General features: G+C 39.8%; 10 non-coding genes across 10 annotated transcripts; all 10 read left to right on the top strand.

Moving 5' to 3' along the window:
• Positions 1 to 276: 276 nt before the first annotated feature.
• On the top strand, positions 277 to 348 carry trnap-cgg. Its single transcript has one exon. It is a non-coding gene; the product is annotated as a tRNA-Pro (tRNA).
• A 944-nt stretch (positions 349 to 1,292) lies between these two features.
• On the top strand, positions 1,293 to 1,364 carry trnap-ugg. Its single transcript has one exon. It is a non-coding gene; the product is annotated as a tRNA-Pro (tRNA).
• Positions 1,365 to 1,675: 311 nt separating this feature from the next.
• On the top strand, positions 1,676 to 1,747 carry trnap-agg. Its single transcript has one exon. It is a non-coding gene; the product is annotated as a tRNA-Pro (tRNA).
• A 1,494-nt stretch (positions 1,748 to 3,241) lies between these two features.
• Positions 3,242 to 3,313, top strand: trnap-ugg. The gene has a single exon. It is a non-coding gene; the product is annotated as a tRNA-Pro (tRNA).
• Positions 3,314 to 4,254: 941 nt separating this feature from the next.
• trnap-ugg lies at positions 4,255 to 4,325 on the top strand. Its single transcript has one exon. It is a non-coding gene; the product is annotated as a tRNA-Pro (tRNA).
• A 944-nt stretch (positions 4,326 to 5,269) lies between these two features.
• On the top strand, positions 5,270 to 5,341 carry trnap-ugg. The gene has a single exon. It is a non-coding gene; the product is annotated as a tRNA-Pro (tRNA).
• A 311-nt stretch (positions 5,342 to 5,652) lies between these two features.
• trnap-agg lies at positions 5,653 to 5,724 on the top strand. The gene has a single exon. It is a non-coding gene; the product is annotated as a tRNA-Pro (tRNA).
• A 475-nt stretch (positions 5,725 to 6,199) lies between these two features.
• trnap-cgg lies at positions 6,200 to 6,271 on the top strand. The gene has a single exon. It is a non-coding gene; the product is annotated as a tRNA-Pro (tRNA).
• A 943-nt stretch (positions 6,272 to 7,214) lies between these two features.
• On the top strand, positions 7,215 to 7,286 carry trnap-ugg. The gene has a single exon. It is a non-coding gene; the product is annotated as a tRNA-Pro (tRNA).
• Positions 7,287 to 7,597: 311 nt separating this feature from the next.
• Positions 7,598 to 7,668, top strand: trnap-agg. Its single transcript has one exon. It is a non-coding gene; the product is annotated as a tRNA-Pro (tRNA).
• The last annotated feature ends 10,592 nt before the right edge of the window (positions 7,669 to 18,260 follow it).

The following is an 18,260-nucleotide window of genomic DNA, read 5'->3' as shown; positions in this document are numbered from 1 at the left end:
AGAACCGCTTTTCCTTGGTGAAAGCGGCACAAAACGATTCCTTACCTGGAATGATTGAAAATAGCTTCATCTGTTCTTCTTGCCGCTGCTGCCTAGAACTTGAAGGAAAACTTTGGCGATTTTTGCTGAAAGCAGTGTAAAGCTTCACACAAAGGAAGACAATTCTCTGATGGAATAATTGATTTCTACTTTCAGCGGTCCAATTCCAGAGGTAAAACATCCGTACGAACCTTAAGTTTTAAAACACTGCCGGTCAGGCCCCCCCAGCTCGATGTTGGCTTGTTGGTCTAGGGGTATGATTCTCGCTTCGGGTGCGTGAGGTCCCGGGTTCAAATCCCGGACAAGCCCGTCTTACTTTCTTCGTTTGCGATTCATATCTGAGAGTGTTTCAGTTACGTTTTAGAGATAGTTTCCAATGCTAACCATTCCACGTACCGTTCCAGTCTACTTGATGATTAGGCAGAGCAATGGAGCGAGATACAGCAACTGATCAATGTTCATCCCGCTGCCGTCGGCGTTCCTTTCACCAGTACGTGCCAATATCTGCACTGCTTCTTACAGAAATATTTTGGCTTGCATGTCGGTAGAAAAGAGAACTTGCTGACACTAAACACCCTAAAATACCTGACCAACACAACCATTAAGCCATTTAAGACATGGAAACGAACTGATATATACCTGTTGTTGTTGTTTGCTTCTTCTGGCCGCTCCGTCAGCTGCTTCCGCACTTTCAGCAATGAGGAAACAGCTGGTGATCATTTCTTGAAAGAAGTAAAGCTTTTCGTATGCGGCCAGGAAAGGAAGCAGTAAAGAATTTCCATTTGGAACTGAATTTTTGTCAGGTGTAAATAAAACAAATTCACTTTTCAACTGAAGGATTGAGAGAATGCAGCCTTCCGGTTTTGCTTTAAAGCTTCGGTTAAGACGAAAGGAATTCTAACGCCGTTTCAGAAGAGTACCCCTTCAGATTTGGGCTGGAAATAAACCTCAATGAGTTTCAAGGATCCGCTAAGATTTATTTCATGCGTTAGTCTGAAATGTTTCTTTGCGCTTAATTTCGCAACTCTGCCAGCATTTGGAATGTGGAATTGATTTTCTGCAGTTTTCAGAACATTTAATTGTCACGTATGTCAGAAACAAAAAGAATCCAAAGTTCCTTGCGCCTCTGAGAAGCCCTTGATTTCTTTAGAAGTACATTCCTTCGAGAAATTTTGCTTTGAAACACACAATGCAAATCTTGCGGCAATAGCAGCCATACTGCCTAGGAGAATGCCAAAAAGGCGCGCTCAGCCGGCTTGTTGGTCTAGGGGTATGATTCTCGCTTTGGGTGCGAGAGGTCCCGGGTTCAAATCCCGGACAAGCCCTCCTTCATTTACCCACGTTAACTCTTGTCCTAGTGCTTCAACTCGGTTGCGTTCTTTGCATTACCGGGCAAAGTCTGAGCGACATGCAAAACGGTTGTCGACCTATAATAGTTTGCCTCTGTTTTGCGCTTCCACTACCCAAATTGGCCTTAACCCAACGGGAATCATTGCGCCACTCAACACGCAGATTGTAGGCAACCGTTGTCTTCAAGTGTATCCTGTAAAGCCATGAAAAATGAACTCTTGAAATGGGTGATGAGAATTAAAATTCCAAACCCTAAGTGGGACATTAAAAGTGTTCCACATGTGCTGGCTTGTTGGTCTAGGGGTATGATTCTCGCTTAGGGTGCGAGAGGTCCCGGGTTCAAATCCCGGACAAGCCCGTCTTTGCTTGATCCTTTGCAGTTTGCCTCTTCCGGAAATGGTGGGAATCCCCCCATGAAGCTTCTGAATGGCTTAAGAAAGACGTTGCTCCCACGTCTCGCTTACCAGATGCAGCTGAGAAGAAAACGCACCCGTTCAAAAGCGACAACCTTAAAGGAGCTCCTCTTCCCATTGCTGCCTTTCCTGGTAGGGTTCTTCCTAAAGAACCGCTTTTCCTTGGTGAAACGGCACAAAACGATTCCTTACCTGGAATGATTGAAAATAGCTTCATCTGTTCTTCTTGCCGCTGCTGCCTAGAACTTGAAGGAAAACTTTGGCGATTTTGCTGAAAGCAGTGTAAAGCTTCACACAAAGGAAGACAATTCTCTGATGGGATAATTGATTTCTACTTTCAGGGGTCCAATTCCAGAGGTAAAACATCCGTACGAACCTTAAGTTTTAAAACACTGCCGGTCAGGCCCCCCGCAGCTCGATGTTGGCTTGTTGGTCTATGGGTATGATTCTCGCTTCGGGTGCGTGAGGTCCTGGGTTCAAATCCCGGACAAGCCCGTCTTACTTTCTTCGTTTGCGATTCATATCTGAGAGTGTTTCAGTTACGTTTTAGAGATAGTTTCCAATGCTAACCATTCCACGTACCGTTCCAGTCTACTTGATGATTAGGCAGAGCAATGGAACGAGATACAGCAACTGATCAATGTTCATCCCGCTGCCGTCGGCGTTCCTTTCACCAGTACGTGCCAATATCTGCACTGCTTCTTACAGAAATATTTTGGCTTGCATGTCGGTAGAAAAGAGAACTTGCTGACACTAAACACCCTAAAATACCTGACCAACACAACCATTAAGCCATTTAAGACATGGAAACGAACTGATATATATCTGTTGTTGTTGTTTGCTTCTTCTGCCGCTCCTTCAGCTGCTTCCGCACTTTCAGCAATGAGGAAACAGCTGGTGATCATTTCTTGAAAGAAGTAAAGCTTTTCGTATGCGGCCAGGAAAGGAAGCAGTAAAGAATTTCCATTTGGAACTGAATTTTTGTCAGGTGTAAATAAAACAAATTCACTTTTCAACTGAAGGATTGAGAGAATGCAGCCTTCCGGGCATTTGCTTTAAAGCTTCGGTTAAGACGAAAGGAATTCTAACGCCGTTTCAGAAGAGTACCCCTTCAGATTTGGGCTGGAAATAAACCTCAATGAGTTTCAAGGATCCGTGAAGATTGATTTTATGCGTTAGTGTGAAATGTTTCTTTGCGCTTAATTTCGCAACTCTGCCAGCGTTTGGAATGTGGAATTGATTTTCTACAGTTTTCAGAACATTTAATTGTCACGTATGTCAGAAACAAAAGAATCCAAAGTTCCTTGCGCCTCTGAGAAGCCCTTGATTTCTTTAGAAGTGCATTCCTTCGAAAATTTTGCTTAGAAACACACAATGCAAATCTTGCGGCAATAGCAGCCATACTGCCTAGGAGAATGCCAAAAGGCGCGCGCTCAGCCGGCTTGTTGGTCTAGGGGTATGATTCTCGCTTTGGGTGCGAGAGGTCCTGGGTTCAAATCCCGGACAAGCCCGTCTTACTTGCTTCGTTTGCGATTCATATCTGAGAGTGTTTAAGTTACGTTTTAGAGATAGTTTCCAATGATAACCATTCCACGTATCGTTCCAGTCTACTTGATGATTAGGCAAAGCAATGGAACGAGATACAGCAACTGATAAATGTTCATCCCGTTGCCGTCAGCGTTTCTTTCACCAGTGCGTGTCAATATCTGCACTGCTTCTTACAGAAATATTTTGGCTTGCATGTCGGTAGAAAAGAGAACTTGCTGACCCTAAACACCCTAAAATACCTGACCAACACAACCATTAAGCCATTTAAGACATGGAAACGAACTGATATATACCTGTTGTTGTTGTTTGCTTCTTCTGGCGCTCCGTCAGCTGCTTCCGCACTTTCAGCAATGAGGAAACAGCTGGTGATCATTTCTTGAAAGAAGTAAAGCTTTTCGTATGCGGCCAGGAAAGGAAGCAGTAAAGAATTTCCATTTGGAACTGAATTTTTGTCAGGTGTAAATAAAACAAATTCACTTTTCAACTGAAGGATTGAGAGAATGCAGCCTTCCGGGTTTTTGCCTTAAAGCTTCGGTTAAGACGAAAGGAATTCTAACGCCGTTTCAGAAGAGTACCCCTTCAGATTTGGGCTGGAAATAAACCTCAATGAGTTTCAAGGATCCGCTAAGATTTATTTCATGCGTTAGTCTGAAATGTTTCTTTGCGCTTAATTTCAAACTCTGCCAGCATTTGGAATGTGGAATTGATTTTCTGCAGTTTTCAGAACATTTAATTGTCACGTATGTCAGAAACAAAAGAACCCAAAGTTCCTTGCGCCTCTGAGAAGCCCTTGATTTCTTTAGAAGTGCATTCCTTCGAGAAATTTTGCTTTGAAACACACAATGCAAATCTTGCGGCAATAGCAGCCATACTGCCTAGGAGAATGCCAAAAGCGCGCTCAGCCGGCTTGTTGGTCTAGGGGTATGATTCTCGCTTTGGGTGCGAGAGGTCCCGGTTCAAATCCCGGACAAGCCCGTCTTACTTGCTTCGTTTGCGATTCATATCTGAGAGTGTTTAAGTTACGTTTTAGAGATAGTTTCCAATGCTAACCATTCCACGTATCGTTCCAGTCTACTTGATGATTAGGCAAAGCAATGGAACGAGATACAGCAACTGATAAATGTTCATCCCGTTGCCGTCGCGTTTCTTTCACCAGTGCGTGTCAATATCTGCACTGCTTCTTACAGAAATATTTTGGCTTGCATGTCGGTAGAAAAGAGAACTTGCTGACCCTAAACACCCTAAAATACCTGACCAACACAACCATTAAGCCATTTAAGACATGGAAACGAACTGATATATACCTGTTGTTGTTGTTTGCTTCTTCTGGCGCTCCGTCAGCTGCTTCCGCACTTTCAGCAATGAGGAAACAGCTGGTGATCATTTCTTGAAAGAAGTAAAGCTTTTAGTATGCGGCCAGGAAAGGAAGCAGTAAAGAATTTCCATTTGGAACTGAATTTTTGTCAGGTGTAAATAAAACAAATTCACTTTTCAACTGAAGGATTGAGAGAATGCAGCCTTCGGGTTTTGCCTTAAAGCTTCGGTTAAGACGAAAGGAATTCTAACGCCGTTTCAGAAGAGTACCCCTTCAGATTTGGGCTGGAAATAAACCTCAATGAGTTTCAAGGATCCGCTAAGATTTATTTCATGCGTTAGTCTGAAATGTTTCTTTGCGCTTAATTTCGCAACTCTGCCAGCATTTGGAATGTGGAATTGATTTTCTGCAGTTTTCAGAACATTTAATTGTCACGTATGTCAGAAACAAAAAGAATCCAAAGTTCCTTGCGCCTCTGAGAAGCCCTTGATTTCTTTAGAAGTACATTCCTTCGAGAAATTTTGCTTTGAAACACACAATGCAAATCTTGCGGCAATAGCAGCCATACTGCCTAGGAGAATGCCAAGAAGGCGCGCGCTCAGCCGGCTTGTTGGTCTAGGGGTATGATTCTCGCTTTGGGTGCGAGAGGTCCCGGGTTCAAATCCCGGACAAGCCCTCCTTCATTTACCCACGTTAACTCTTGTCCTAGTGCTTCAACTCGGTTGCGTTCTTTGCATTACGGGCAAAGTCTGAGCGACATGCAAAAGCGGTTGTCGACCTATAATAGTTTGCCTCTGTTTTGCGCTTCCACTACCCAAATTGGCCTTAACCCAACGGGAATCATTGCGCCACTCAACACGCAGATTGTAGGCAACCGTTGTCTTCAAGTGTATCCTGTAAAGCCATGAAAAATGAACTCTTGAAATGGGTGATGAGAATTAAAATTCCAAACCCTAAGTGGGACATTAAAAGTGTTCCACATGTGCTGGCTTGTTGGTCTAGGGGTATGATTCTCGCTTAGGGTGCGAGAGGTCCCGGGTTCAAATCCCGGACAAGCCCGTCTTTGCTTGATCCTTTGCAGTTTGCCTCTTCCGGAAATGGTGGGAATCCCCCCATGAAGCTTCTGAATGGCTTAAGAAAGACGTTGCTCCCACGTCTCGCTTACCAGATGCAGCTGAGAAGAAAACGCACCCGTTCAAAAGCGACAACCTTAAAGGAGCTCCTCTTCCCATTGCTGCCTTTCCTGGTAGGGTTCTTCCTAAAGAACCGCTTTTCCTTGGTGAAACGGCACAAAAGCGATTCCTTACCTGGAATGATTGAAAATAGCTTCATCTGTTCTTCTTGCGCTGCTGCCTAGAACTTGAAGGAAAACTTTGGCGATTTTGCTGAAAGCAGTGTAAAGCTTCACACAAAGGAAGACAATTCTCTGATGGATAATTGATTTTACTTTCAGCGGTCCAATTCCAGAGGTAAAACATCCGTCTGAACCTTAAGTTTTAAAACACTCCGGTCAGGCCCCCCGCAGCTCGATGTTGGCTTGTTGGTCTAGGGGTATGATTCTCGCTTCGGGTGCGTGAGGTCCCGGGTTCAAATCCCGGACAAGCCCGTCTTACTTTCTTAGTTTGCGATTCATATCTGAGAGTGTTTCAGTTACGTTTTAGAGATAGTTTCCAATGCTAACCATTCCACGTACCGTTCCAGTCTACTTGATGATTAGGCAGAGCAATGGAACGAGATACAGCAACTGATCAATGTTCATCCCGCTGCCGTCGGCGTTCCTTTCACCAGTGCGTGCCAATATCTGCACTGCTTCTTACAGAAATATTTTGGCTTGCATGTCGGTAGAAAAGAGAACTTGCTGACACTAAACACCCTAAAATACCTGACCAACACAACCATTAAGCCATTTAAGACATGGAAACGAACTGATATATATCTATTGTTGTTGTTTTCTTCTTCTTGCCGCTCCTTCAGCTGCTTCCGCACTTTCAGCAATTAGGAAACAGCTGGTGATCATTTCTTGAAAGAAGTAAAGCTTTTCGTATGCGGCCAGGAAAGGAAGCAGTAAAGAATTTCCATTTAGAACTGAATTTTTGTCAGGTGTAAATAAAACAAATTCACTTTTCAACTGAAGGATTGAGAGAATGCAGCCTTCCGGGCATTTGCTTTAAAGCTTCGGTTAAGACGAAAGGAATTCTAACGCCGTTTCAGAAGAGTACCCCTTCAGATTTGGGCTGGAAATAAACCTCAATGAGTTTCAAGGATCCGCTGAAGATTGATTTTATGCGTTAGTGTGAAATGTTTCTTTGCGCTGAATTTCGCAACTCTGCCAGCGTTTGGAATGTGGAATTGATTTTCTACAGTTTTCAGAACATTTAATTGTCACGTATGTCAGAAACAAAAGAATCCAAAGTTCCTTGCGCCTCTGAGAAGCCCTTGATTTCTTTAGAAGTGCATTCCTTGAGAAATTTTGCTTTGAAACACACAATGCAAATCTTGCGGCAATAGCAGCCATACTGCCTAGGAGAATGCCAAAGCCGCGCTCAGCCGGCTTGTTGGTCTAGGGGTATGATTCTCGCTTTGGGTGCGAGAGGTCCCGGGTTCAAATCCCGGACAAGCCCTCCTTCATTTACCCACGTTAACTCTTGTCCTAGTGCTTCAACTCGGTTGCGTTCTTTGCATTACCGGGCAAAGTCTGAGCGACATGCAAAGCGGTTGTCGACCTATAATAGTTTGCCTCTGTTTTGCGCTTCCACTACCCAAATTGGCCTTAACCCAACGGGAATCATTGCGCCACTCAACACGCAGATTGTAGGCAACCGTTGTCTTCAAGTGTATCCTGTAAAGCCATGAAAAATGAACTCTTGAAATGGGTGATGAGAATTAAAATTCCAAACCCTAAGTGGGACATTAAAAGTGTTCCACATGTGCTGGCTTGTTGGTCTAGGGTATGATTCTCGCTTAGGGTGCGAGAGGTCCCGGGTTCAAATCCCGGACAAGCCCGTCTTTGCTTGATCCTTTGCAGTTTGCCTCTTCCGGAAATGGTGGGAATCCCCCCATGAAGCTTCTGAATGGCTTAAGAAAGACGTTGCTCCCATCTCGCTACCAGATGCAGCTGAGAAGAAAACGCACCCGTTCAAAAGCGACAACCTTAAAGGAGCTCCTCTTCCCATTGCTGCCTTTCCTGGTAGGGTTCTTCCTAAAGAACCGCTTTTCCTTGGTGAAAGCGGCACAAAGCGATTCCTTACCTGGAATGATTGAAAATAGCTTCATCTGTTCTTCTTGCGCTGCTGCCTAGAACTTGAAGGAAAACTTTGGCGATTTTGCTGAAAGCAGTGTAAAGCTTCACACAAAGGAAGACAATTCTCTGATGGGATAATTGATTTCTACTTTCAGCGGTCCAATTCCAGAGGTAAAACATCCGTACGAACCTTAAGTTTTAAAACACTGCCGGTCAGGCCCCCCACATGTCGATGTTGGCTTGTTGGTCTAGGGGTATGATTCTCGCGCTTGTGCGTGAGGTCCCGGGTTCAAATCCCGGACAAGCCCGTCTTACTTTCTTCGTTTGCGATTCATATCTGAGAGTGTTTCAGTTACGTTTTAGAGATAGTTTCCAATGCTAACCATTCCGCGTACGTTCCAGTCTACTTGATGATTAGGCTGAGCAATGGATGCGAGATACAGCAACTGATCAATGTTCATCCCGCTGCCGTCGGCGTTCCTTTCACCAGTACGTGCCAATATCTGCACTGCTTCTTACAGAAATATTTTGGCTTGCATGTCGGTAGAAAAGAGAACTTGCTGACACTAAACACCCTAAAATACCTGACCAACACAACCATTAAGCCATTTAAGACATGGAAACGAACTGATATATATCTATTGTTGTTGTTTTCTTCTTCTTGCCGCTCCTTCAGCTGCTTCCGCACTTTCAGCAATTAGGGAACAGCTGGTGATCATTTCTTGAAAGAAGTAAAGCTTTTCGTATGCGGCCAGGAAAGGAAGCAGTAAAGAATTTCCATTTAGAACTGAATTTTTGTCAGGTGTAAATAAAACAAATTCACTTTTCAACTGAAGGATTGAGAGAATGCAGCCCCCCCCGCTTTTGGTTTTTGTTAATTTCCTTTTCCGAGTCAAAACCCAAACCCTTTTCCCCGGCGATTCTTTAAAAGGTTTTTGTTTTGTTAAGCCAACCTTTAAAATTTTTCGCATTTGAGTTGGCGAAATGGGGAATAAAATAAAATTTTCCGGGGGCTTTTTTCCCCAAACCCTTTATTTTTTTTGCTTCTTACGAAATTTTTGGTTCAGTTAGAAAAAGTTCAAAAAACCCCCAAAACCCGCCCACCCCTTAAGTTTTAAGAAGGGAACGAACGAAATATGTTTTTTGTTGTTTTTTCTTCCCTCCTTAAAACCTCCCCTTTCCAGAAAAGTGGTATCTTTTAAAAGAATCCCCTTCCCAAAAAAAAAACAAAAATTTTGGGAATAAACAGGTGAAAAAAAAACTTTTTTTGGGGTTAAGGCCCTTCCCTTTTCGGGGGGGAAAAAATTTTAACCCTTTAAAAAGGGCCCTTGTTTGGGGGCAAAAAACCCCCAAATTTCAAGGACCTAAATTTTTTCATTTTATTAAATTTTCTTTGCTTAATTTAACCTCCGTTTAAGGGGAAAAATTTTCCCCTTTTAAAAATTTTAAGCACTTTGCGAAAAAAAAAATAGTTTTGGTCGGAAAGTTATTTTTTTAAAATTTTTTGAAATTTTTTGTTTTGAAACCAAAATGAAATTGGGGCCCCCAAAAACGAAAAAAAAAAATTTTTTTGGGGGTTGCCCCTTTTTTTAAAACCCTTTTTTGGGGGAAAAAATTTTTGGTGGAGGTTTTATTTTTTAAAATTTTTTCTTTTTTGGGGGGGGGGAAACAAAAATTGGGTTTTTTTTTTTTTTAAATGCCCCAATTCTAAAAAAGGGGTTTGTTTAAAAAAGGGAAAAAAAAAACCCCTGGAACAAAAACCCCCTTTAACTTTCTGACGTTTTTTAACGGTTTCTTTAAATCCCTAAAACTCCTTGCTGCTTAAAAAAGGATTTTTTGCTTTCGAGAAAAAAATTTTTTCTTGTGACCAAAACTAAAGAATTTTTGAAAATTTTTTTCCCGTGTTAAACAAAAACTTTAATTCTGAAAATTACTTTTTTGCCAACCTTTGGGAAGTTCTAGCCCCCTTTTCAATGAAAACAGGTGGGATCATTTTTTTGGTTGTAAATGTTTTTGGTTTTTCTTCCAACCGGAAGCTTATTTCTAGTTTGGAACAATTTATGTAATTAAATACCCAAATTCCTTCCCTTTGAGTTTGGGGTTTATGCGGGCGGAGGAACTTTGTCAATTCCAAACCAGCTTAAAGAAAAAGACTACTTCTTTAGATATTCTTTGGGCATAAAAAACCTTTCTGATAGTTTTTTCAAAGGGGAAATCAAAAATTTGTTTTTTTGCGTTGCTAAATTCTTCCCTTTTAGAACCGTGGGGCATTTAAAGTTTTTGTTTGAGGTTTTTAAAAACTTTAATTTTGGTGAAAAAAACAATTTCAGGAATAAAATTCACTTGGCTTCTAAACTTGAAAAACTGATTTGCTTTAGAAAAACTTCTTCGAAAAAAATTTTCGTGAAATTTATTTGCGTAATAGGGGAAAATCTTTTCCTATTTAAAAAACCTCCCAAAGTGGCCCGGATTTTCGGCATTGGCAAATTTCCTTGGATGCAAGCGTTCTCCCGAGAAGCCCGTTTTTTTTGTTTCGATTCAATTGGGGTTTGAATATTAAATTTAAAATTCTACCATTCCAGATGTTACTAGGGTGTTGAAAAGATCCGATAAGCATTATGTCCTTTGCCTCGTTGCCGTGGTTCAACCAGTACGTGCATATTGTTTTTTTAAAATTTTCTCTGTCGTAAAAACTTGCTGAAAAACATTAAATACCGACAACAAAATTAACCCTTTAAAATAAACAGAGTAATAACTTTGGTTTTTTTTTGGCTTCAGCTGTTTCCGACTTACATTGAAACCTGGACTTTTTCCTTAAAAGGGAAAAAGCTTTAAAAAAAAGGAAGCGTAAGAATTTCCATTTGGAACTGAATTTTTCAGGTGTAAATAAAACAAATTCACTTTTCAAGGAAGGTTGAGAGAATGCACCCCCGGTTTTCCCAAAAATTATTGGAAGAATTCTACCCGTTTAAGAATTCCCCTTCAGATTTGGTGGAAAAAACCTCAATGAGTTTCAAGGATCCTAAGATTTATTTCATGCGTTATTGAAATGTTTCTTCAATGCCTTCCCAATTTGGAATTAATTGATTTTCGCATTTTTCATTTAATTTTTTAAAAAATTAAGTTTTCCCTTGGAAGTTGATTTTTGAGTATTTTTGGAACAAACAACAATTTGCGCCTTAAATGCTAGGAAAAAAATCCCCGCATTTCAAAAAATTTCGCCGGGGGTTCAAAAGGCCCTCGTTTTGCTTTTTGATTCTTTTGGAGGTGGGAAAAACCCAAATTTTTCCAAAATTCTCTAGCACCATACGCATATGGGAACTGAGGTCATGTTTTGGTTCTCCTAATTAAAATTTGGTTCCTGAAGTTTGCCAAAGGAGAAACTGTAAATTTAATAGAACCGGAAAATTTGACAATTAATTAACCTGAGTTTTTCTTTAGAGTGTTCAGTGCTGCACTTGTTGCAGGATCTTCCGCTACTTGGGGTAAAGAGCGGAGGAAACTTAAAAATTTTTCCATGGCCCCTGATTCTTTTAAAGGTTTTAAAAAATTCCTCACTGAAATTAAGAACTTGGGCTTTGCAGCTCGTGGAAAGGATTTTTCCAAACACTTTTTCAAAAAAAACCCTTAGCTTCTAAAATAAACCCAATGATTCAAGTCCTAAATTTTAAGACCTTTTTTTCTTTAGCTTTAATTTCCCACAGGAACCGGGGAAATTCTTTTAGGTAAATTTTAGTACCAAAAAGAACAGTAAAATTTCCTTTGGAATTTGATTTTAGGTTATAAAAATTTTTACGGCAAACCCAAGCATTTGCAAAGGAATTGGGAGTTTCCATTGTTGGTTTGGCAAAAAATTCAGCGGTCCGAAGATCCCGGTTCAAATGGTAAAATTTCCCCTTTTCCGATTGCCTTTCAATTTTTTCATGGTTTAGGTTTGAAATTTCTTGAAAACCCCAAATACCAAAACCCCTTCAGCATTTTAAGAAGTATTTTTGCTTTTGTTCTTCAAAACCCTTCTTGAACCAAACGACCTGAATAGAATGGGTTTTGTCTTGGGCTGTTTACCGGAAAATTTCTTTTCAAAAATTTGGAAGTAAACCGGAGAATTTTGTGGAAAATTCAAGCTTTCAATTGCTTCAAACAGAAACCCCAAGTTTAAAGTAAAGGGCGGCCGCGCTTAGGTTTTGGGCCTGTAATTTTCTTTTGCAAGGCAGGTTAAATCCGGAACCCTCTATGCCTTTCAAAAAATTGTTAAGTTAGAATATTTTTCCCTCTAACCATTCCCCCCTTCAGTCTACTTGATTTTTCCAAAGCAAGAGCAAATCAACAACATTGTCATCCCCTGGCTTCTTTCAAGCGAAAAATTCTGCTTTTACAGAATTTTTGGTTCATTTTCGGTAAAAAGAACTTGCTGAAAAAAACCCTAAATCTGACAACCCTTAAGCTTTAAAAATTTAAACCGACATATTCCTTGTTGTTGCCTGCGTCAAACCTGTTCCGTTTTTCAGCTAAGCTGTATCTTTCTATGAAAAAAAATTTTTTCATGCGCCGGAAAGGAAGCAGTAAAAATTTCCATTTAGAACAATTTCGTGTAAATAAAAAATCCATTTTCAACTGAAAGTTGAAATCCTTTTTTGCCTTAAAGCGTTAAGCAAGAATTTCCCACTTTCGAAGAGCCCCTTTGATTGGCTGAAAAAAACCCTCATGAGGGATCGTAAGATTTATTTCATGTTAGTTAGTGTTTTGTTTTTCAACTCGCAAGCATTTGGAATGGTTGATTTTCTCGTTTAGTTTTTAAATTTTCAGTTTAAAACAAGATAAATTCTTGCCTCAAAACCCCCTTGATTTTTAAGATTCCTTAAAATTTTGTTTGGAAAACACAATGCAAATCTTGCTAATCCACCCTCCCTTTTGGAATGCCAAAAGGGTACGGCTTGGCTTTTATTATGTGAAAAAGGAGTCAATTTTTCCGACAAGCCAATCTTATGCTTATTTGGATTTTTGAAGTTAAATAGTTTTAGAGAATTCCAAGGAAACCATTCCGATGATTCAGTCTACGATGATTAGGTTTAAAGCAATGCGATACAAAAAAGCATCCCGTTCCGCGCGTTTCTTTCCCGTTCGTTCCTGCACTGTTCTTACGAAATTTTGGCTTGCAGGGGTTTAAAAAGAATTTTCCCTAACCCTAAATACCAAACCAACCTTCCCTTAAGCACTTATATAACTGTGGTTGCTTTTTGGGTCCGTAGCCTTCGATTTAGCATTAAAAAGCGGGTGACATTCTTAAAAAGTGCTTTTTTCCCGAAAGAAGCAGAAATTTCCCTTTGGAACTGAATGTGGGGAAATAAACAATTCACTTTTAACTGAAGGTTGAAGATTACACTTCGGTTTTTCCTTAAAGCTTGGTTAGAAGATTCTCACGTTCAAAAGGGCCCCTTTAGATTTGGCTAAAATAACCCTCAAATTTAAGGATCCTAAGATTTCTTTCATGGTTTCCAAAGTTTTCAAAAATTGAAACTTTTCCCTGGAATGTGGAATTGATTTTCCTTTAAAATTTAATTGTAATGCAAAAAAATTCCAAATTCCCTTGGCCCAAAAGGGATTTCTTAAATATTTTAAAAATTTTCTTTGAAACCCAATCAAATCTTAGGCAAGCACCTTACTTAAGAATGCCGGGGCGGCAGGCCAGTTGGTTGTTGGGAATATGATTCTCGCTTGGGTTGAGGTCCGGGTTCAAATCACCCTCGGCTTATTTTTTTGGTTTTCTTTGGGGAAAATTTTTCCCCAAAAAAAATTGGGGTTAAAAACTCTGGGAACCCAAAAAGCGGGGAAAAACCCCTTTTAGGAAAAGGCCCCCCAAGGCCCCTGGGGTTTTTAAAATTTTTGGGGAAAAAATTTTGGGTTTTAAATTTTTTTTTTTTCCCCAAACCTCCTAAAAGCCGGGGGAAATTTTTGGGCCCAAAGTCCAAAAAGGGTTTTTCCCCGGGTTGTTTTCCCTTTGGGGGAAAGGCCCTCCCAAAAAGGGTTTAAAATCCAAAAAAATTTTTGTTTTAAAAAAAATTTCCTCCTTGGATAGCCCCGGGCAAAAAAAAATTTTTTTTTTTTTTTCCCGGGTTTTTGGGGGGAATTAAATTTTAAAGAAGTAAAGTTTTTTAGGGGAAAGGGGAAAATTTTTTTTAAAACTTTTTGAGGTTTAAAAAATTTTACGTTTTGGGTTTTTGGGAAAAAAAACTTTTAAACCAAAATTTCCCCAAATTAGATTTGCTAAAAAACCCATTTAAATCGGGGTTTTTCTGGGCCCCGGGGGCCCTTTCAGGGGGAATGGTTTTTTTGGGGGGAAAAAAAATTTTATTTTAAACAAAACCTTTATTCAAAAAAAATTTTGGGTTTTTTTAAAAATTTTTTTAAAAAAATTTAAAATTTTCCGCAAAAAAAGGGGATAGCAAACTGTAAAACCCCCGGGTTTCCCCCTTGGGTAAACCCCTTTTGTTTTCGGGGAAAAGTTTCCCCCAAAAACTTGCCCCTTTAAATTAATTGAAAATTTTTTAAATTTTAAATGCCAATGAACCCCCTTTTTTTGGTTTTTGGTTGGCCCCAAAATAAACTTTTTAAACCCCAAAAAAAAATTTTTTTCCCCAAAAGGGAGAAAAAATTTTTGCTTTTTGGGGAAAAAACCCTTTCAAAAAATTCCCCCCAAACCTTGTTTTTCCAAATTTTAATTTTGGGTTTTTTTTTTTAAAGTCCCCTTCGTTTGGGTTTTCCCTTTAGTTTAAAAAAAGGGTTTTGGGCAATGAAAATTTTTTTCCCGGGGCCCTTTTTTAAGGGGAATTTTTTTCTTTTAAAAAAATTTTTTTAAACAAAAGAAAAAGGGCCCCCCCTTCCCAAAAAACCCTTAAGCAAGGTTTTGGGCCCAAATTTTAAACCGGGGGGGGGCCCCCTTAAATAAAAAAACCCCCGCTTTTTGGGGGGTTTTCTTTTTTTGGGGAATTTGAAAAACCGGGGAAAAAATTTTTTAATTAATTTTTTTGGGGTTTTTTTCCCTTTTTTAAAAAAAGAAAAACCCCGGTTTTAAACTTTTTAAATTTCCCTTTTGGGTTTTTCCCTTTCCCAATTTGGGCAAAAAACCCTTTTCCCGAGATTTAAAAAGGGGCTGGGGGTTTTTAGAAAAAGAATTGCGGGGTTTAAAATTTCCAAATGTGGGCTTATTCATTTTCCTTTTGGGGGGGTCGGGGGAAGTTTTTTAAACCCCCTTCAAATTTTTAAAAAAGGTTTTCCCGGCCCCCCCCGGGGGCCCCCCGGGTTTTCCCTTTGGGCCCCCAAAAAGGGGGGCCCCGAAAAGGGGAAAAAGGTTCCCCCGGGTAAAATTTCCTTTTTTCTTTTTTTGGGGGTAAAAACCCCTTTTTTTTTGGGAAAAAAAATTTTTTCCCCGGGGCCCCGGGGGAAAAAAAATTTTTGGGCCCTAAACTTAAACCCCCAAAAAAATTTTTTAATTTGTGGGCCCGGGGGCCCTTAAAGGGAAAAACTCCTTTTTAAATGGGGGTTAAAACAAAACCCTTTCTTTTGTTTAGGTTAAACCCCGGGGAGAATTTCCTTAAACCCTCTTTCTTATTTAATTCCAAAAAACCCCCAAAAAATTTTAAACCCCGGGGCCCTTTCGTGTTTTTCTGATGTTTTCAAAAATGGGGTTAAAGGAAAAACCCCCTTTTTTCCCAAAAAGGAAAAAAAATTAAATTTTTGTGCTTTTTTTTTGTTCCTTTTCCCTCCCTTTACAAAAAAAAGGGGCGGGGGTTCTTTTTTTTTTTTTTTTTTTAGGGGGGTTTTTTTTTTTAAAAAAAATTTTTGAAATAAAACAAATTCCCCAAAAGGAAAGGGAAAAAAATTTCTTTGGTTTTTTTTCGAAAAAAATTCCTTTCTTTAAAAAAGGGCCCCCTTCGGAAAAAAAATTTTAGGGGAAAGGAAAAAATTTCATTTACTAATTTTTTGGGAAAATAAAAAATTTTAATAATGAGATTTTTTTTTTAAAAATTTTTTTGCTTTTTAAAAGACCGGGGGGTTTAGTTTTTTTAAATCCTTTTTAAAACCCAAAAAATTTTTATTTGGGGGTTACAAAATTTTTCCCAAAAGGGGAAAAAATTTTTTTGGGGGGGAAAGTTTTAAAAATTTTTAACCCAAAGGGGAAAACCCCCCCTTTTATTTTTTTGGGACCTTTTTTAAATTTTTTTAAAAAATTTTTTTTTTGAAACCAATTGGAAATTTTTTAGTTTTAAAAAGAGGGATCGAGTTTTTCAAATGCTAACCACGGACAAGCCGTCTTACTTTCTTGTTTCGATTCAATCTGAGAGTGTTTAGAGATAGTTTCCAATGCTAACCATTCCAGTACCGTTCCAGTCTACTTGATGATTAGGCAGAGCAATGGAGCGAGATACAGCAACTGATCAATGTTCATCCGCTGCCGTCGGCGTTCCTTTCACCAGTACGTGCCAATATCTGCACTGCTTCTTACAGAAATATTTTGGCTTGCATGTCGGTAGAAAAGAGAACTTGCTGACACTAAACACCCTAAAATACCTGATAACACAACCATTAAGCCATTTAAAGACATGGAAGCGAACTGATATATATCTATTGTTGTTGTTTTCTTCTTCTTGCCGCTCCTTCAGCTGCTTCGCACTTTCAGCAATTAGGGAACAGCTGGTGATCATTCTTGAAAGTAAAACTTTTGTATGCGGCCAGGAAGGAAGCAGTAAAGAATTTCCATTTAGAACTGAATTTTGTCAGGTGTAAATAAAACAAATTCACTTTTCAACTGAAGGATTGAGAGAATGCAGCCTTCCGGGCATTTGCTTTAAAGCTGGTTAAGCGAAGGAATTCTAACGCCGTTTCAAAAGAGTACCCCTTCAGATTTGGGCTGGAAATAAACCTCAATGAGTTTCAAGGATCAAGCTAAGATTTATTTCATGCGTTAGTCTGAAATGTTTCTTTAGCTTAATTTCAACTCTGCAGCATTTGGAATGTGGAATTGTTTTTCCCAGTTTTCAGAACATTTAATTGTCCGTATGTCAGAAACAAAAGAATCCAAAGTTCCTTGCGCCTCAGAAGTTGATTTCTTTAGAAGTGCATTCCTTCGAAAATTTTGCTAAAACCACATGCAAATCTTGCGGCAATAGCAACTGCCTAGGAGAATGCCAAAACGCTGCGCTCAGCCCGGCTTGTTGGTCTAGGGGTATGATTCTACTTTGGAGTGCGAGAGGTCCGGGTTCAAATCCGGACAAGCCCGTCTTACTTGCTTCGTTTGCGATTCATATCTGAGAGTGTTTAAGTTACGTTTTAGAGATAGTTTCCAATGATAACCATTCCCGTTCGTTTCAGTCTACTTGATGATTAGGCAAACAATGGAAGCGAGATACAGCAACTGATAAATGTTCATCCGTTCCCGTCAGCGTTTCTTTCACCAGTGCGTGTCAATATCTGCACGCTTCTTACAGAAATATTTTGGCTTGCATGTCGGTAGAAAAGAGAACTTGCTGACCTAAACACCTAAAATACCTGACCAACACAACCATTAAGCCATTTAAGACATGGAAACGAACTGATATATACCTGTTGTTGTTGTTTGCTTCTTCTGGCCGGCTCCGTCAGCTGCTTCGCACTTTCAGCAATGAGGACAGCTGGTGATCATTTCTATTGAAAGTAAAGCTTTTCGTATGCCGGCCAGGAAAGGAAGCAGTAAAATTTCCATTTGGAACTGAATTTTTGTCAGGTGTAAATAAAACAAATTCACTTTTCAACTGAAGTTGAGAGAATGCAGCCTTCGGGTTTTGCCTTAAAGCTTCGGTTAAGGCGAAGGAATTCTAGCGCCGTTTCAGAAGATTACCCCTTCAATTTGGGCTGGAAATAAACCTCAATGAGTTTCAAGGATCCGTAAGATTTATTTCATCGTTAGTCTGAAATGTTTCTTTCAAGCTTAATTTCGTAACTCTGCCAGCATTTGGAATGTGGAATTGATTTTCTGCATTTTTCAGAACATTTAATTGTCACGTATGTCAGAAACAAAAAGAATCCAAAGTTCCTTCAGCCCCCTGAAGCCCTTGATTTCTTTAAATTCATTCCTTGAAATTTTGCTTTGAAACACACAATGCAAATCTTGCGGCAATAGCAGCCATACTGCCTAGGAGAATGCCAAGAAGGCGGCCCCTCAGCTGCTTGTTGGTCTAGAGTATGATTCAGCTTAGTGCATCGACGGGGTCCCAGGTTCAAATCGGACAAGCTCGTCTTAATGATTTTTCAGAATTGGTTAACCCCAAAAAACCCTTGGGGAAAGTTTTTGGGGGAAAAAGGGGAAAAAAAAGGGGTT

Source organism: Polypterus senegalus, unplaced genomic scaffold, assembly GCF_016835505.1.
Source record: "Polypterus senegalus isolate Bchr_013 unplaced genomic scaffold, ASM1683550v1 scaffold_5880, whole genome shotgun sequence".
Lineage (NCBI taxonomy): Eukaryota > Metazoa > Chordata > Cladistia > Polypteriformes > Polypteridae > Polypterus > Polypterus senegalus.
This window is presented reverse-complemented; position numbering and strand designations above follow the sequence as displayed.